General features: G+C 38.5%; 1 pseudogene; it reads right to left on the bottom strand.

The window, feature by feature from the left end:
* Positions 1–6,049: 6,049 nt before the first annotated feature.
* Positions 6,050–6,166, bottom strand: LOC135751367 (5S ribosomal RNA; annotated as a pseudogene).
* Between the last annotated feature and the right edge of the window lie 2,783 nt (positions 6,167–8,949).

Here is an 8,949-nt window from a genome sequence, read left to right as displayed (position 1 = left end):
AACCACATGGGGGAGCTGTAAGTCATTTTTACATGGAAACTACATAGTGCTGCTTTAAGTTACATCAGAGGTAACTAAATTACTGGAAAAAATAAGAGTAATCTCTTACTTTACTTTCAAGGAAAAAGTAATTAGATTACAGTACCTAATTACTTAGTTGCTTGTTTTTTTTATGCACTATATCTATTTTTTATCTATTTCAAAGTGAACAAGATTTTTTGTGTATTGAGTATTTTTCAAGTTTTGAATGTGTATTATCCATTGTTTTACAACAGTTAAAAGAAGGTGCTTATGTAGGGTTCACACGAGACGCGGTAGAGGCAGCAAGCGCGAGTGATTTACATGTAAATGCAAAGATGCGTTTAGGCATCCTGCGGCGCGTTAGGCGCGGCGCAAATGGCGTGGAACTTGCGGCACGGATGGCGCGTTCAGCGCAAATTGAGCGTTGTCGCGGGAAAAACGCGTGTAGAAAAATCTGAACTTCGGCGGAATTCTGCGACGCGTTAACCAATCAGGACCTTGCTGTAGTAGTGACATGAAAGTTCCCAATGAGGAAATTTCCACGTGAATGTCTCGAATGACTAGAATTTCACGCACGGCTTTCATGCGCGAATGAAGCTAGTAAACTCAAATGTTCAATCGTTTTTGCCACCTCTACCATAGCTGGTGTGAATGCACCATTATGGCTACAGTTAACTATGCAAACACTGAAACTGGAAAAAAGGCCCCTAAAGTTTTTACACCAGTCACGTTACTGCAATTTTGACACAATCGTTTCTCTGAAATTGAACAAAATTAAGTCAGGAGACTGTCTCACAAGACAAAACAGATGTCAAAGCCCATTTTAGGCCTGAACTCAATTTTGACCAAATGTGACAATTTAACATTTAATGTTATTGTGCTTTCTATACACACAGCTTGGTGTGTTGATTTATGTTTATGGGACACTTTTGCCTGGACCAATATGGCAGGTGTATATTTTTATGATTTACAGTACAAGATATCTGCCAAAGTCCCTATTTGCATTTGCTCAGGTTTCCAATAAGTAACTTAAGCATAAGCTATTTAATAATCACATTATTTTTTTATAATGGTAACTAGAATACACCCCATCCCACCACCAAACCTCAAATGCCTAGCACATGTTGAGAATGCCAGTTTACTTTTCATATTGAAGGTCCTGTACACCACACTGTAATGGTGCAGTTAATGCAAATACAGCCATCAGCAAAGATGATGATTATTCTCATTACATGCTGTGTTGGAATGTTATCAAAGTCCCTTTAGGGAAATCGCAACGCTCCAGGCAGCTATTTCAGTCATGCAAGAATAATGTCCTATCTACTTGAATGTGGAAAGACAGGTATATAAAAAAATCACATGCTAAATTCACAATTAAACAACATATTTCTTACTAACAATAAAATATATTAATAACTATACTTTTGTTACTTAAAGGTGCCAAAGAATTCATTGAAACAATATGTAAAATTGTTCTCTGATATCTACATAGAAGGAATGTTGCTTTTTTAGTCCAAAATTGATCCATAGGCGGTTTTACATGTTCATTTACACCCCTAGAACTTGCCCCTAGAATTAAATGGTCAATAAGCTTAACATTATTATTCATGAGGTTTACATAAGAAGGAGGAAACAATCGCATTTGAGGCTCACAATATGTCATTACCATGTACATGTCGTATCATTCATCAATGCCTGTAAATACAGTTTTACATTCTACAGAACCTTTAAGCTTAAATTGGGCTAAAAACGCATTTTAATTTAAAGGATTAGTCCATTTTCTTAAAAAAATCCAGATAATTTACTCACCACCATGTCATCCTAAATGTTGATATCTTTCTTTGTTTAGTCGAGAAGAAATTATGCTTTTTGAGGAAAACTTTCCAGGATTTTTCTAATTTTAATGGACCCCAACAATTAACAGTTTTAATGCAGTTTAAAATTGCCATTTCAAAAGATTCTAAATGATCCCAAATGAGGCATAAGGGTCTCCTCTAGAAACGATTGTCATTTTTGGCAAGAAAAAAAAAATGCACTTTTAAACCACAACTTCTCGTCTTCCTCCGGTCCTGTGACGCACCAGCGCGTCGAAAGGTCATGTGTTACATACAGTATATGAAACGCACATTTGCGGACCATTTTAAATGATAAACTGACACAAAGACATTTATTAGTATCATTCCACATACAACAACGTCGGAACGGTGCTCTTTCTCCACACTTGTAAACACTGGGGGGTAGTTTCGAATACGTCATCCGTGACCTCTTGACGTGATGACATTTATCTGAGGTCGTGCTGGCGCGTCACAGGACCGGAGGAAGACGAGAAGTTGTGGTTTTAAAGTGCATTTATTTATTTTTCTTGCCAAAAATGACAATCGTTTCGCTAGATAAGACCCTTTTGCCTCGTTTGGGATTGTTAAGAGTCCTTTAAAACTGCAATTTTAAACTGCATTAAAACTGTTAAGTGTTGGGGTCCATTAAAGTCCATTAAAATGAGAAAAATCCTGAAATGTTTTCCTCAAAAAACATAATTTCTTCTCGACTGAACAAAGAAAGACATCAACATTTTGGATGACATAGTAGTGAGTAAATTATCTGGATTTTTTTTTAGAAAATGGACTAATCCTTTAATTTGTTTAGCTACTGCACATTGGGAAGCGCCTTACGCGACTCTGTATAGAGTTGCTTAACTTGAACGACCATGTTGACTGTTGCATTCCCACACCTCCATTTATAGTAATACTTGTGCACCATTTTGGTAGGCTATATCTATTATTGTTGGCTTATAGAATCTGTAAAGTTGTGTGCCTTTAAGTTACAGTGGAATGGGGCATGGGACACCACTCTGTGTAACAACAGACAACATTACAGTTTCCCAGCCAATATATTGAGTAACATTCAATAACAGCTGTGGTGCAAAATATAGTCTATTGCCTTACATGACTAGCTGTCTCATTGATGCTGGTTTGATATTTCAGGTGGCTTTACTACTGTCACCATTTATAGAGACAAGTGTAGGCCATAATGTTCTTTTTGTGTTCTTTTGGCTCATGGTCTACCACTCGAAGTGTTGAGAGACCTGCGTCATCTTACTGAACTTGGTTGTGATGTGACTATAAATACATGCACACAATAACACATCTAATGTGTGTGGTGCTTGACACAGTCTGTTTTCACAAGCGAGAAACAGGTGGGGATATGGAGTCTTAGGTCAATAGGCACAGTACGTCCTTTCTATCTCATAACTTTTGAAGAGCCAAAAAATGATTCCCCAGTTCATGATTTGTGACCTCCTCGGTTATAATTTACAATGCTTACACAGATCAATAACAGTCTTATTTTGAGCCCAAGAAACAGACAGGCTGTCTCCGAAATATATCTTAAAATGGTTCACTATTTGGGAGAGAATTCATTTTTAGTGGTGTCAAAAATCACAGTGGACATTATTGAGTGCACTCATTAATGCACCACAATAAACAGCTAGCCGCTACTCCTCCTTCGACGTTCGGGCCGAATGAATTCTCTAGTCTCAGCGGAAGATGGCGCCCGCATGTAGCACTCATTTTTATTAAATCATTTGAGTGAAATATTTTAGTGGACTAATGTGGGGAATAGTGAATTTGGGTGTAGGGGGCTATTTCTGACACAGCCACAGAAATCTGAACAAAAATACCCATAATGCATTAGAGCCTTAACAACCGAATATTAGCATCCCCTATATTATTTTTAACCCTCTTAAAGGGATAGTTTTTCTTACTCTCATGCTGTTACAAACCTTTATAAATTTCTTTGTTATAATAAACAAGAAGGAAGATGTTTTAAGTAATGTTTGTAAACAAACCGTTCATGAGGTAAGTAAAGTCACTGCCATAGTAGGAAAAGAATACTATGAAAGCGAATGGGGCTCATGAACATTTTGTTTGCAAACATTCATCAAAATTAGGGCTGTGCACAAATATCGCTACAGTTACTGTCATGATATTTTTCCACGACAGTGTATCGATATTTCAATATCTAGTATCGATATAAAAAACACATAAAATCCCTTGGTGTGCATCAAACAACCTCATCCGCTGGTGCTGTAGTTGTCGCTGACCGGTTGTATGTCATAAACGGCCATTCGGCCAATGTCTCAGAAGTTAGCGGGAGTGAGAAAATGGCAGAAAAATGCCATGTGTGGAAGCACTTTGGCTTAATTGTTTTTAAAATTCAGCTCTATTTTTTTTTTGATACGAAAAAAGAAAAAGAATTGCAACATGCACCGTATTTTATCGCATTGCGGCACATTGATATGTATCGCACGTGATATGTATCGTACCGTGAGGCCCTTGCCAATACCCAGCCCTAATCAAAATGTCTTCCTTCTTTTTCTTAAGAACAAAAATATCAATATAAAAATTGTAAATATTTATACAGGTTTGTTACAACATGAAAGTGAAAAAATGATGAGATAATTTTCATTTTTTTTTAAAGAATGTAAGAGATTTTGTTGTTTGTAAAGTCATTGCAAACTATTTTATTTTATTTTAGCCTTTAAAAAAAATCTCCACCCTCAGCTGATGTCTGTATTTAAACAAACAGTAGCTGTGGGCTGAATGTGTTTCAAAATAAACATTTGTGATAAAGCGCTTGCTCATTCGACCCTCCTGACCGCCAGATTTATAAGGACTTCCTGCTTTTTAGCTCATTCATGTGTTTGGGAATAAATGCTACGTTTCCCGGACAGAGTTTAGATTAATTCAGGACTGGGCCTTAGTTATGTTAGGACATTTAGGAAGTTTTTACAAACATATTTTGCAAAAAACACAACATCTTGAGACAAAACAATGGCACTGATATATGTTAAGATATTTCAGTGCAAGATAAAAGCAGGTCAAACTTGCATTTTACTCTGGAACTACTTTAGGATAAGCCCTGTCTTTGAAACTGCCTACAGTACATGTATTAAGAGTAACACAAGATCATTCCTCTGAAATCTGTCCTTGTTCTATTGTTATGTCTGCATGCCCAAGTGTGACCTAAACCATAGCTCAGCACCCTCCATAAATATCCCTCAGGGTGTGAATAACTTGCGCTGAGAGAGGTGAGTGGGGACATACAACTTGAATCATCAGCGGTGAATAAAGGTGGCAGTATTTACAGCAAATACTTGAGATGTCCGTTTGACGTCATTGTTATTACTTTCATCAACGTTTACAATAATTGAATTACTGAAAAAGCACATTTACCACATCAATGGTTAACTTTAGAAACAAAGGAAATGTCCACTTATTGTAAGAGGCCCAGTATACATTAAGCTCAGGAAGTGTGTGCCGGTGGTGTGGAGTCATTGTCTAGAAATGCACACACACTCCACAATCAGGGTTTTGCCATGAAAAGTATCTGCCAACGGTCTTAATTTAAATGTTATGACTTTGGCTGATTGTTTTTGTAATTCTGCTCAGGTAACTGTTTTTTTATAATAAATGCCATAGTTTTATTTAAAGGGGCAATATCAAGACTTTTTTAAGATGTCAAATAAATCTTTGGTGTCCCCAGAGCACATATGTGAAGTTTTATATATATATATATATATATATATATATATATATTAATTAATTAGTTACATTTATATAGCGCTTTTCCAGAGCTCAAAGCGCTTTACATATGAATGGGGGAATCTTCTCAACCACCACCAATGTGCAGCATCCACCTGGATGATGCGACGGCAGCCATATTGCGCCAGAACGCCCACCACACACCAGCTTATTAGTGGAGAGGAGACCGAGTGATATAGCCAATTAGTATGAGGGATGATTAGTAGGCCAATGGGCAAGTTTGGCCAGGATGCCGGGGCACACCCCTACTCTTTTTCGAAGGACATCCTGGGATTTTTAATGACCACAGAGAGTCGGGACCTCGGTTTAACGTCTCATCCGAAGGACGGTGCTTTTTTGACAGTATAGTGTCCCCGTCACTATACTGGGGCATTAGGACCCACACAGACCACAGGGTGAGCACCCCCTGCTGGTCTCACTAACACCTCTACCAGCAGCAACCTGGTTTTCCCAGGTGGTCTCCCATCCAAGTACTGACCAGGCTCAGCCCTGCTTAGCTTCAGTGGGCAAGCTGTCTTGGGATACAGGGTGATATGACTGCTGGCTGTTTTAGCTCAAAATGCCATATAAATAATTCATTATAGCATGTTAAAATTGCTACTTTGTAGATGTTTGCAAAAATGTGCCATTTTGGGTGTGTCCTTTAAAATACAAATGAGTGGATAAAGTGCAAACACTGATTACAATGATGGTGGTTTGTTGAAATTGAAACTCAATTGTGCTGTGAATAATTTGTTCTCTCTCTCTCTCTCTCTCTCTCTCTCTCTCTCTCTCTCTCTCTCTCTCTCTCTCTCTCTCTCTCTCTCTCTCTCTCTCTCTCTCTCTCTCTCTCTCTCTCTCTCTCTCTCTCTCTCTCTCTCTCTCTCTCTGCACTAAATGGCAGTGCTGTGGTTGGATAGTGCAGATTAAGAGGTAGTATTATTATAATAAGAGCTCCTTATGACATCATAAGGAGAGCCAAATTCAACGACCTATTTTTCATGTGCTTGTAGAGAATGCTTTACCAAAACTAAGTTACTGGGTTGATCTTTTTCACATTTTCTAGGTTGATAAAAGCACAGAGAACCCAATAAAAGCACTTAAACGTGGAAAAATTTCAGATTTTCATCCCATGGCCCCTTTAAAGAAACAATTTACACTAAACTATTGTTTGCGGTAACAATGTTTTTACCAGTAGATTATTTTACAATATTCTACAAAAGTTATTTTCAAAGTATATTTTCAATGTAAAGGTGCAATGTGTAACTTTTAAGGGGATCGCACACCGGCCACGCCGCTCAGCGCCGCGCCGTTCTTAAAAAATCTAACACATTGTTTTCTATGAGTACACGCACACCGGCGCCGCCAGGTGGCACCTGTTCGCACCGCCCAGCTGTGACTCAGGAAGTTGCTCAAATCCCTGTCGTGCCACACAGCGCCACTCACATAGTTTAACATTAAATAACATCCTATTTGTCCCAAATCATTAATGATTAACATTGGCTGCTAACGTATATTTTGCATTTTTAAGTAGACGTTATCTGACGAAGCTCGCGCTATTTAACGTGCACTTCCGGTTTACAATACCTCCGAGTTGTCCCAGACGCGACTCGACGCGGCGCGATGCGGCGCGACGCTGAGCTGCGCGGCCGGTGTGCGATCCCCTTTAGAACGATCCCTTGACAGAAATGCAATATAATATTTATAACTATATTATCAGTGCACTGTAAAAAGTGAATAGTTGGATCAACTTAAAAAAGTTTTTGCAACTGTTAATATGTTTAAAAAAGGAAAGTAAAAGTAAAAATACTTTTTATCTACATATACTCCACATAAACATGACAGAACTAGACTCTCAGGCAACCAGCTATTTTTAAATACATTCTGGGTTGGGTTGTTTTAACCTATGGTTGGGTAAAGTTTGGATAGAAGTTAGGGGGTTGCACACCGGACGAGAAGCGCAGCGCCGCGTCGCGTCTAGGACAACTCAGAGGTATCGTACACTGGATGTGCACATTAAATAGCGCGAGCTTAGTCAGATAGCCTCTACTTCAAAATGCAAAATATACGTTAGCAGCCAATGTAACGATCTGGAACAAATATGTTATTTAATGTTAAACAATGTGAGTGGCTCTCTGTGGCGCAACAGGGATTTGAAAAGTGTCCAGAGTCACAGCGGACAGCCGCTGCCAGGTGCCGCTGGTGTGTGTACATTCATAGAAAATAATGTGTTTTTAGAGCAGATTAGCACTGCGCTTCTTGTCAGGTGTGCGACCCCATTTAGACAGAACCAATCATTGCATTGCTGAGAGGTTACAACCCATGGTTGGGTTGAAAGCAACCTAGGTTTACTGTATTTATAACCCAGTTTTGGTTCTCAGTATTTATTGAACCATGGATTGAAACAACCCAAACTTTGTACAAAGATTATAGTTTTAAAGAAACATATGGTTTATCACAAACCCTGCAGGTCCTTCATAGACCCACATTTGAGAACATGAGAAAACTGAAGAGTAAAAGTTCCTAATAGTTAAACAAATAACCCATAAACTAATCTGTGAAACCTATAATAAAACCCATGAAAAGCTTTTTAAATTTCTCTATGATATCAGTTAAAATTCATTTTACTTCTATAAACATAACCTTATAGTTTTTGAAGTATACACAACAAATATTATTATTAATCGACTGTGTGGTTAGCATGATATATTTTCATTAGATGGACAAAAGCTTATAGATTGTAAAACTAGTTTTCCCTATTTAATAATAATCATAAAATTATTACACACGCTGGTCAATGACACCGTTAAAGGGCATAATATGAAGGAGGAAGTGCAGGCAGGTGAGTCAGTCGGTCATTGAAACATGTTTATGTCTCTCAGTGCCATCACAACAAAGATAATCAAGCTCCTGCAGAGGCGTGGAGTGGGTGAGATGAGTGGGCCACACGGTCGTCATGGAGACCAGCCACCACTCAATAGACCTCTCCTAGAAAATACACAGCTGGCAATCTGAATATTCTGAAAAACCTGAAATGTCCTCTTGGCAGTTAATTATGTGTCTCTGCAAGTGTGTATGCATATAATGTGGTTTAAAAGGTTTCTAAGGTGGTAGGCATTGTGATTTTGAGGTGACTAAGAGCCTCCATTAACCTCGTAAGTGGGGTGTGTGTGGGCAGAGGATCCGCAGGGGGGGGGGGGGGGGGGGTCACCGCTTGCGTATTTCAAAAGGACTATGAAACAAGCGTTTACCTTTAGCCACAATAAAATAATCTTCTGCAACATCAGCCGGTACAGTAAGTGACTCACTAATATACAATATATTATATACAAAAAGATAGAGGCAAATG

The sequence above is a fragment of the Paramisgurnus dabryanus genome, chromosome 6 (assembly GCF_030506205.2).
Source record: "Paramisgurnus dabryanus chromosome 6, PD_genome_1.1, whole genome shotgun sequence".
NCBI classification, from domain to species: domain Eukaryota; kingdom Metazoa; phylum Chordata; class Actinopteri; order Cypriniformes; family Cobitidae; genus Paramisgurnus; species Paramisgurnus dabryanus.
The sequence above is the reverse complement of the archived record's forward strand: the minus strand, read 5'-3'. Positions and strand labels throughout refer to the sequence as shown.